The following is an 11,143-nucleotide window of genomic DNA, read 5'->3' as shown; positions in this document are numbered from 1 at the left end:
CTTAATATCATGTAGAGGTCAAAGCCTTCCAGCATTTTTTCCCTTTTCTTTAATCAGCATAAGATCCCTTGCAGTATAGTACATAGGTAATTAAAGCCATTTTTCCCTGTGTGTAATGGAGCCTTATATTTGTTAAGGTAATTTGTAAAGTGATGTTGTAATATGGTCTTTAAGAAGACCCCATAAAAGATGAAAATAAAATATTGACAATTACAAATGATGAAATCGTCTAAATCAGGGTTCCAAAAATGGAGCTAAGCATCAAAACATCCCAAGAATTGTTCCAACATCCCAAAAACATCCTTTGCAAATCGAGATGATTGCTGCTAGATTCCTTACGCTTTTAGATGTAAAGCTTGGAAGGCACGTTTCCTGGATGTGCCTGTAACATCTTGTACCGCGCTTTATTCCCCGACCTTACTAAAGTGATTTATGGAGACTGTCAGTTCCTTAAGAGCACAAACTATAAAATAAGCACCTTTGTATCCTGATGCCAAGCAAAATGTCCAGTATTCAAAAAATGTTCTCTCAATTAATCAGCTATGAAGTTTTGCCACCATCACCATCATCACCAAAAGCAAAATAGGTGATGCTGCCTTTCTCTTTTCTTTTACCTTCCAGGACATTTCCTGATTATTCATTCAAACCAGATTTAAGGTCATGGAGCTTGGGAAGACTTTGATAGAATGAATATTTATTGAGACTCTACCTAGCAACCGTGCTTTACATGTGTTATCCCACTTAATCCTTCCACATAACCTTATTTAAACAATGCAAGGCTCATTTTATAAGTGATGAAACAGATTCAGTAAAGCTTAAATCAGTAACACTAGCAGAGCTGGGGTTTGAGTCAATCTGTTTAATTCTAAAGACTGGGCTTTCCTTAATACTGAACTGTATCCTTTTGGAAATAATTCCTCTCATTTTATAGACAAAAGAATTGAGGAATAGAGATACTTATGGGCTGACTAAAGCCAGATGACTGATTAATGTTGTTCATTACTAGAATTCTGATTTCCAAATTAACAACCCCATGGGATTTCCACTGGAAACAACATAAGAATAATCACCACAAACTCTGTCTCACATCCTGTTATGGTGCCTTATAATAGTGCCTGAAGACTGGAGTCCTAAGACTGAGATATGGTGTGGATGTTGGTTTTTCTTGTTTGCTTTTCTGTGGTAGAAGAGGTAGTGATGATGTTATTGGTGTTGGGGAGAGAAGGGGTTGGGAGGTAGTTATCCTTTGCTGCTCTCAATGTAGCCTCTTCTTTCCCAGGATTTATGATTTTCTCTGATCTTCACCTTAGTTGACTGAGTTCCACAGGACTTTGATATTGATAGTCATTTCCAGTATGTACTGTTTGAGATGTTTGTCTGTGAGTATGTATACATCTTCTGTAGGTGTACAGATAAGGAAAAGGGAGAAAGGGAGAGAAAGGGAATGAGATTGTATAAGGAAGAAAAGACCAGATGCGTGGGAACCACCAGTGTTCTACAATGAAAAAGTCAAGACTTAAATTCAGCTAATACCAATCATGTACGGTTTCATGCTTTGTAGTGCTTTATTAAACAAAATCACCAATGAAGAGAAGTTTAGCTAAATCTATTATTTGAAATGCTAATGATTTTGATTTTCAGTGTTCAAAGGGGTCCCTCTAATCAGCCAAGAAAATTTGTTCTATCCCTGTAAATAGTAGGTACAATGCTTATTGCTGCTCCTCTTATTATATAAAGATAAGCTGAAATTATTATTTTAAAATCGGTCTATCACTTCTTGCTGACCCTAGTTTTCTAACTATAGAATGAAGGAGCAAAGTTAAATGATGTTTGTAGCTCATTTTTGCTTTAAATTTGTATAGCTCTAAGTACAATATTTTTCAAACGTGAGGAGTATAGCAACATAGAGGTCAAGATTGTAGCTTTGGAGACAGTCTCAGTACTACCTCTTTCTAGCTGAGGGAGTTCGAGAAGTTACAGGCACACCTCTTTTTACTGCACTTCGCTTTATTGAGCTTTGCATTTATTGCATTTTTCACAAATTGAAGGTTTGCAGCAACACTGTGTCCAGCAAGCCTAACGGTGTCATTTCTCCAACAGCACTTGCTCACTTTACGTGTTTGTATCCCATTTTGTTAATGCTTTCAATATTTCAAACTTTTTCATTATTATTATGTTTGCTATGGTATCTGTGATCCATGACTATGACTCACTGAAAGCTCAGATAATAGCTAGCATTTTTCAGCAATAAGGTATTTTAAAATTAGGGTGTGTACATTTTTTAGACATAATGCTATTGCACACTTAATAGACTACAGTAGAGTGCAAACATAACTTTTATATGCATTGGGAAGCCAAAAACTTCATTTGCCTTGCTTTATTACGTTTTTCCTTTTTGAGGTGGTCTGGACCAAACCCACATATCTCTTGAGGTTAGCCTGTATACCTCAGTTTAGAGGTATAATAATCATAACACCATTTAGGCAATTGCTCAAACTGGGAAATTTATTCTCAATATATATATTAAGATATATTTATATTTTATATTTATATCTTAATATATATATATCCCTTAAACTGACCTTCTTCCACATTCACCCCATTCCCAAGTCCTAGCAATTCTATACTCAACTTACATCTTGAATCCCTTCTGTCTTTTTTTGCAAGGGCTGCCATAGCAAAGTACCACTGGGCAGGTGACTTAAACAAGAGAAGTTAATTTTCTTACAATTCTGGAGGCTAAAAGTCCAAGACCAAGGTGTCGGCATGGTTAGTTTCATTCTGTCTCCCTCCTTGGCTTGCAGATGGCCACCTTCTTTGTCTTCACACTTTCTTCCTTGCATGACTTTGAGTCTGAGGCTAATCTTCCTATAAGGACATCAGTCACATTGGATTAAGGCTCACCCATATGACCTCATTTTAACTCAGTTACCTCTTTAAAGGCCCTATCTCCAAATACAGTCGCATCCTGAGATACTGGTGGTTAGGATTTCAACGCGTGAATCTTACCCTCTAACGCATCTATTTGTCTCCATCCCACGGACACCATCTCAGACTAAAGTGCCATCATCTATACCTGTATCGCTGCAATACATTTCTAACACATCGCCTTACAGCCACGCTTTTATTCTCCACACGGCCGCCAGAGGGATGTATTTTTTTAATTCTGTATCGGATCATGTCAACTGTTATGGCTTGGGTTCCATCAGCACAGGAGGAGATCAAGTATTTAAAAAGATCTAAATAAAATAGCAATTCCTATTTAAAAAATCCTTAAAGTGCTTATTAAAAATGCTTCAGTATTTACTCTAAAATAATTTAAGATGCAGAGCATCTTGTGTGAAGAATCAGGGGTTTAGAGAAATGAAGGCATCCACTCTTAGTGCCAATGAACATTGATAAAAAACACTTCAGCGTGAGAACAGTTCAAAATCTCATTCCGAAAAATCTATAGGACATCATGCACCATAACTTCATTCATCTTGGTTTTTTTCTCTGTCTATTCTCTTTCTGCTGTCATTGTTAAGTGAATGGGGTCGAAATATTCCCTACTGGTCTTCCCATCTTTCCAGAGCCCCAACACACCATGGTAGAGATGCACTTGGTCTAACAAAACAAACCTATCATCCTCTTTGCCTCCGATTTTTTCAGTGGTGCTACCTGGAATTGGTTTTTGATTTATTCTTCCCCAGTTGTCCATGATACCTGATTGCCAAATACTGTTGCATTTATGTTTACTTATTTCTCCTCCAACATCACCATCTTTCTTCTCGTTCTGACCCTAGTTCTCCCTAGGTTTATGCATGGTTAAACCAATCCACATCCACCCAATCTCTTTCTGTCTCAGTTTTTCACATCAAAACCTGTGCAACCACCATATTTAGCACATTTTTTTTAGCCTATCCATCCTCTGGTGAAATGAAGTTGTAGTAGAACACATAAATAAGTAATGGAGAAAACACAGGGCAAGACCCCACTCACTTGACTGCTCTAATGGACAGTATCTCCAGAGTGATTTTCCGGTTGGGATATTCCTGAAGAATGGGGCCAATTTTTAAAATTGATTGTTGCCCTTGTCTTTAGTTTTGGGGTTTTGTTTTTATCTCTCACAATAGCTAGGCAGTGCTTTGGTCATAGTGGTGTTTTGAGGAGAAAGATATGAATCTATTAGTATCCACAGGCTCTTGCTACTCCGCACTCGGTAGGAAGGATCTTGTGTTGGCTACTAGGTTTAAATTATACACATTAAAGTAGGTAGTGAAAAATAATGAAGAGCCTATAGAGGCTATTTGCATCTGCCTGGCAAGAGGTCCACAATTACTCACCAAGTAAAGAGATAAGAATTGTTATGGAAAAGAGGAAACTAGGAAGAGTTGAGGAAGATGAAGATATTTATGAACTGAGAGTGAAACAATTTTTAGAAATTTGAAGTAGAGAAGGAAAGAATCTTAATCCTTTGATAAAATACCTGTGACATATTGGAGATAAAGGGAGAGAGAGAGAGAAAAGTTCTAAAAGTTTATTTGTATGCTATGGAGGCAACCACCATGATTTTTTAAAGGAAAGCAATAAAAATATAAAATTGCTTTTAATTATTTTGTTTGATGCTGGATTGATATTTCTTTGAATGTGACTCCAGGACAGGCTTGGGCATCAGACGGTTCTGTTGTCATTTTGAGTTACAATGATGATAATGTTCCAAACCCGTTGTTTGATTGCTGTAGCAATTGTTAAAATTCAGAAGCATGATTCCCAGTCTTTTCGCTACTTCTATGAAATTTAAATGCACTCGATTTTCACTTTTATTACCTAAAAATACCATCTTATGCAGCCTCAGAATGTATAATTATAATAATGCATACATGAACTGCTTTTCCTAGGTTACAAAAACAGTGTGCCTTCCTGACATCATTCATCCTGAAAATAATTAGGTAAAATATGTAGGATAGATATCATCTCTGTTTTACAAATTAGAAAACATAAACTATAAAGGCAAAATACCTTTCTCAAGTTCATGAAAATAGGTAGGTGGAAACTGGCAGAGTGAAAACTAAAATTTTGTCTTCAGATTCCAATTTCAGAGTTCCTTAGCAGCTTTATAATCCTTGTGTATATAGAGAGAAACACAGAGGTTTGTTTTGGTTTTTTGTTTTTGGTTGCTGTTTTTTTTACATTTAGCTTATGCTTTTCCTTTTCATTTTTCTCTCTTTTTTAAATTTTCTAATTTTTAAAAAATTTATTTATTTACTTGAGAGAGAGAGCATGCAAAGTGAGGGGAGGAGCAGAGGGAGAGGGAGAGAGAAACAGACTTCCCGCTGAGTGCGAAGCTTAATTCGGGGCTTGATTTCAGGAGCCTGAGATGGTGACCTGAGCCAAAATCAAAAGTCAGATGCTTAAGCAACTGAGCCACCCAGGGACCTCCAAATTTTCTAACTTGATAGAGGACTCAGTGGGCAGTGGACTGTACGCACTAACCAGCTATGAGACTCGGAAGATACTCCCTGTTGGCTATCTCCTGTTGCCTAGTGCTCTTCTGAAAGGAGGCTACCCGTTTTGTAAATTTTGCTTAGTCGCATCACAGCTCTGCTGCTGACACACTGTGCGGCCTCGGGCAAGTCACCAATGGGTTTGACGTCTCCAGGTATTTGTAAGGATCTAACGTGATACCAAAGGATGTGACAGAGTAAACATTCAAAATATGTAAGCAGGCAAGAGCACCTTTTTATTTCATTTCTTTCTCTAATCAGTCCACCCCAGCCTGCCCATTCAACTTAGTCTTTCATTTTAATCCCAAAAGAGCAAGCTACAAGAAAATACCAGCTTTTCCTTTTCCTTCATCTTCTTCTAGTTCAATCAGTTAAATTTTGGCTCATTTGAAATAGTTCAAATTTCATACATACAGATAATTTGTCAAAATATTAACTCAGTATGACCAAAGACATCAGTTCAACATTGTAAAGATTTTATTTGACAGAGACAGAGACAGCAAGAGCAGGAACACAAGCAGGGGGCGTGGGAGAGGGAGAAGCAGGCTTCCCGCAGAGCAGGGAGCCCGATACCGGGCTTGATCCCAGGACCCTGGGATCATGACCTGAGCCGAAGGCAGCCACTTAATGACTGGGCCACCCAGGCACCCTAGCTTTGGCATTTTAAAGCTACTTTAATGCAAGTGTTTTTATATGATTGTGGTTAAAAAAATTATATATATCATTGTTTAGTTGCTTCTTTTTTTTAATAGCATGATGAATCAAGATAAATTTCTCTGCAGTTTCATTTTCTGGAAGAATGCAGAACGGAACACCTTTTAAAGATTTTATTTATTTATTTGACAGAGGGAGACACAGCGAGAGGGAACACAAGCAGGGGGAGTGGGAGAGGGAGAAGCAGGCTTCCCACTGAGCAGGGAACCCCATGCGGGGCTCGATCCCAGGACCCCGGGATCATGACCTGAGCCGAAGGCAGACGCTTCACGACTGACCCACCCAGGCAGCCCCAGAACACCTTTTATGTAAGGCAAATTGCCTAGTAAAATTCAATCAGTTGATACAAGATAATCTCATGATTGATAAACATAAAAGAGCAGATATTATAAGTTATTGCAGGAAGTTAATTTAAAAGCTTAGAGCAACCATTTTTACATTTTCTGATTCCATAAAGTTTCAGAGCATTTATTGATCACCCATTGTGCGCAAACTCTATGACTAAGTGAATTAAGTGGTGGAAAGAGAAGTGACACAAACCTTCCATTATCTCACTGATGGTTAGAAAAAAAAAAAAACAGTAGGATAAGAAGAAAAAAAAATATAAAACATGGTAGAGATGATGCAGGCCATACGAGAAAGCATGCAATAATCATTAAGGGACTCTTAAAAAAAGGAGAGATCACATTCCAAAATTGGGATGAAGTGTGACCAAGAACAGTTGGATACAGACTAGATGTTTGAATTGGAACCAGAAGAAAGTACAGTTTCAACAGAGAGGTTGGTAAAAACTTTTTCAAGAAGAATAGCATGAGGCCGGAAGGGCACAAAATCATATTTAGATTAATAGGAAATCTTCCTGTTTATTCTGTTTAAGCCAAAATGTATGGAGGCCTTGAAAGCCACATTAGGGAATTAAACTTAATGTCATAGTCAATAAGGAGGTGCGTGATCAAAGCTCTGCTTCTGAGAAACTAATATGTCAAGTGTAATTAAAATGAATTGAAAGGGAGAAAGGCGTAGAAAACTAATTTTGTTTACATGAAGGTAATAAGAGTCTGAGATAAAAAAGTGAACACTGGGGGCGCCTGAGTGGCTCAGTGGGTTGAGCGTCTGACTCTTGATTTCCACTTAGGTCATGATCTCAGGGTCCTGGGATCGAGCCCCACATCAGTCTCCCTGCTCGTGGGGAGGCTTCTTGAGTTTCTCTCTCTCCTTCTACTCCTCCCTCTACTCCTCCCTCCACTCAGCTTTCTCTTAAAAAAAAAAAAACAAAACAAAAAAAACAGTTGAACACTGAATGTTAAGGAAGTAACAAAGGTGAGAAATAGTGAAGTGTCAAAATTTACAGGACTTTGAAATATAGTATACATACTAAAAAGCATGCATATCTTTTGTTTACTCTCAAGTGTACATAAACTATCATAATATTCACAAACCAGCACCCATATCAAGGAAGAGACTATCCCCAGATTTCACTTTCTATCTCCACCTTTATCCATCTTACTGCTCTTTCACAGCATAGATTATTTTCAATTGCTTTCATGTTTTACATGAATACAATTAGCGACAATATTCCTTTGTGTCTGGCTTCTTTAACTCAGCACCATGCTTGTGATATTTATCCACATTTAGTATGTTGGCCCATTCTCATTGCTGTGCAGTGTTATATCACATATATGAATCATAATTTTTCACCCATTCAACTGCTGGTGGGCATTTGAGTAGTTTTCAGTTTGGAGTAATAACATATAATGCTGCTATGGACTTTTGTGTATGTGCCTTTTTGTGATCATACATAAAATTTCCGTTGGATTTATACCTATGAATGGAATTCCTGGGTCAGATGTATGTAGCTGTAATAGATAACACCAGTTTTCTGAGGTGTTAATGCTCACTTAGCAGTGTATGAATTCCAGTTGCTCCGTACCCTTTCCAATACTTGGCATTTTCTATCTTTAATGTTATAGTCATTCTGGTGAGTATACGATAGCTTGTTCTCGTCGGTTTCATCTGTATTTCCTTAAAATAATTAGTAGAGTTATCATATATATTTTTTCTTTTTTTGTCCTTTGGATGTCCTATTTTGTGAAGTGATGGGTTTCTTATATATTCTCAATATAATTCCCTTGTCAGATATATGTATGGCAAATAAGTTCTCCTACTCTCTGGATTGCCTTTTGACTCTGTTAATTTTACCTTTTGATGAAGAAAGGTGGTTATTTTTACTGTGGTTTGATATACCAGTCGTATCTCCAATAATTAGTGTAATACCATGATTAGATACCACAAAATGCATAGCAATATCTTAACCATAAATGTGTTGTATTAGTAATTAGGACCTTCCCATCCTTTCAAGAGTTCTAGCCTCTCCTTTCATACAGCACCCATTTAACCGAATTTTGCCAGTAAGGGAGAAGACATAAGTGATTACTCCAAATTCCCTACTCTGGGTGATTTTGAGGTACTATTAACAGAATCAGGTAAGTCAGTAAGAGATGCCTTTTTATTTATTCATTTATTTAAAGATTTACTTATTTATTTGAGAGAGAAAGGGGGAGCTGCTCATGCATGCAAGCATGGGGGGGCTGGAGGAGGGACACGGGGGGAGGGGCAAAGAGACTTTTAAGCAGCTCTATCTCAGGACCCTGAGATCATGATCTGAACCAAAACCAAATCAGACACTTAACCAACTGCACCACCCAGGTGCCCCAAGAGATGCCTTTTTAAGGATAAAGGTAGTTTTGGTTTGGGACCCAATGAGTTTGAGGTATTTCTAAGACATTGAAGTGGAAATTTCCAGTAGGCCTCAGACTTTAAAAAGAGCATGCTAGTTGAAACTGTGGAATTGGTTGAAATTACCAAAAGGGAGACTATAGATACAAGAACATGAATGGGAGCAGGATCTTAATATATGCCTCCAGGTAGTGGTTAGAGGGAGATAGTACAAAACTGTATCTCCAATTGTCTGCTAGACTTTTTTTTTTTTTAACCAGAAGTCTCATTGTCACCTCACACCCAATGCAATTAAAATAGAACTCATATTCTCCTTCTCTTCCCCTGCCCCTTCCTCCCCTTCATTGGAGTTCACATTTCTGACAGGTTTAGCCCTGGTTCTTCCAGGCACTCAAACACCAAGCTTTAGAGTCAACAGTAACCCCTTAGTCTTTTTCACCCCTTTGGTTAGTCATTAAGGCCTATTACTCCTTTCATTCATTCCTTAAATCTATTTTCATTGATTTTTCCTTAAACTATTTTAATGGTCTCTCAAATAGATTCTCAGGCTTTGGCCTCTTATCCACTTTTCTTTGTTTGCAAAACATTTTTTTAAGTTTCTGATTATTGAGCCAAGCACTGTGCCAAGTGCGGTATATAAATATATCCTTTAATTTTCATATAATCCTATGAGAAAACTGGGGGCTTAAAGTGTTTAAGTAACTTTCTGATGGTCATACAGAGCCAGGGTTCCAACCTAGATACATGGAAATCTGAAGTCATCTGTTAACTCGTATCGTTTTCTTCTTCCACACAACTACCACATTAATAGTCCTAAAACCTTTTTCACATTTTCCCTCTTCTACATCCTTCTTTACCCATCTGATAAAGTGGTAAAGAGTTTTTGGCTGTATGCAAAGCCCTCTGTAAAGATGACTTCTACCCATTTCTCCAAACTTTCATTAATCATCTGTTCTGGTAAAGCTGACATGATCACACACCCTCCCCCACCCCTGTAATATGCCATGTGTCAGAATAGCGTCTGATGTCACACTATAGCCCTAAAATGGTTACTCCCCATCCCATCCCTTGCAATTTAAAATAACTATGTTACATCTCTCTTATGTAAACTACAGCTACTTAAACCATTAATGCAGGGGGTTTTTTGTTGTTGTTCTGTTGTTAAAATTTTACTTTTTCCCTAAAGAATAAAATTATTTTTTAAAGATTTTATTTATTTATTTTAGAAGAGAGAGAGAGAGAGCACGTGTGCGCTCGGTGGAGGGTGGGAGGGACGAAGGGAGGGAGAGAATCTCAAGCAGACTCCCTGCTGAGTGCAGAGCCCAATGCAGGGCTCGGATCTCACGACCCTATGATCATGACCTGAGCTGAAATCAAGAGTCTAACACTCAACTGACTGAGCCACGTAGGCACCCCAAGAAAAAGATGATTTTTCATGGCAAGTTCCTTTATTATTCTTTGAATGCACAAAATTATAAATTCTAAATCCCTTTTATAAATGTTTAGTCTGTAGTAATGACTGTAAGAAATACTAACTACCCAGTGGTATCATATTCACTGTATTTTTTTTTATCATTAATGAAGACATAAAAGTCTTTGTACCAGCCTAGCCACCTTTCAAAGTTGGATACATTTATAATTTTTGGATATAAGAATTTTCCAACTGACTTCAAGCCACGTGATGGTAACTATAGTTGCATGACAAATTCAATTCTAATTTTTAAAAATAATATTTTTAAATATACTAATGCCTTATATCTCATGTCCTCCTTTAGCCATTTACTTTCCAATTGATTGAATAAATTTGTCAAAACATATTTTGCAGTACTTTTTCTTGGTAAAACCACACTATTTATTGTTCATGATTATAACAACTGAAATATCTATGAGCCTGCTATCCTAACAGCTATTCGTTGTTTGAATTACATTGCAAAGTTTGACACATGTTGAATGCTACATTTTCACTACCCTATTTTTTCCATTTAATCCTCAAGCATTCCAGTAACTTCTGTGTTTTTCAAAAATCTTAAAAATACATTATTTCTTTAAAATAATTGGTAGGTGTGCCTGGGTGGCTCAGTCGGTTAAGTGTCTGACTTCGGCTCAAGTCATGGTGTCAGGGTCCTGGGATTGAGCCCCATGTGGGGAGTCTGCTTGTCCCTCTCCCTCTGCCCCTCCACCCTTCTCCACACCCCGCTCATGCTTGC

General features: G+C 37.6%; 1 non-coding gene across 1 annotated transcript; it reads right to left on the bottom strand.

Annotated features, from left to right (window-relative positions):
* Positions 1 to 8,467: 8,467 nt before the first annotated feature.
* On the bottom strand, positions 8,468 to 8,587 carry LOC114216682 (U6atac minor spliceosomal RNA). Its single transcript, XR_003610823.1, has one exon. It is a non-coding gene; the product is annotated as a U6atac minor spliceosomal RNA (small nuclear RNA).
* Positions 8,588 to 11,143: the final 2,556 nt, after the last annotated feature.

This window comes from Eumetopias jubatus, unplaced genomic scaffold, assembly GCF_037043125.1.
Source record: "Eumetopias jubatus isolate StellerSeaLion01/CBP00866 unplaced genomic scaffold, mEumJub1_p1.0 scaffold_8, whole genome shotgun sequence".
In the NCBI taxonomy this organism is placed as follows: domain Eukaryota; kingdom Metazoa; phylum Chordata; class Mammalia; order Carnivora; family Otariidae; genus Eumetopias; species Eumetopias jubatus.
Note: the sequence above shows the minus strand (reverse complement) of the source record. Positions and strands in the feature narration are given on the sequence as shown.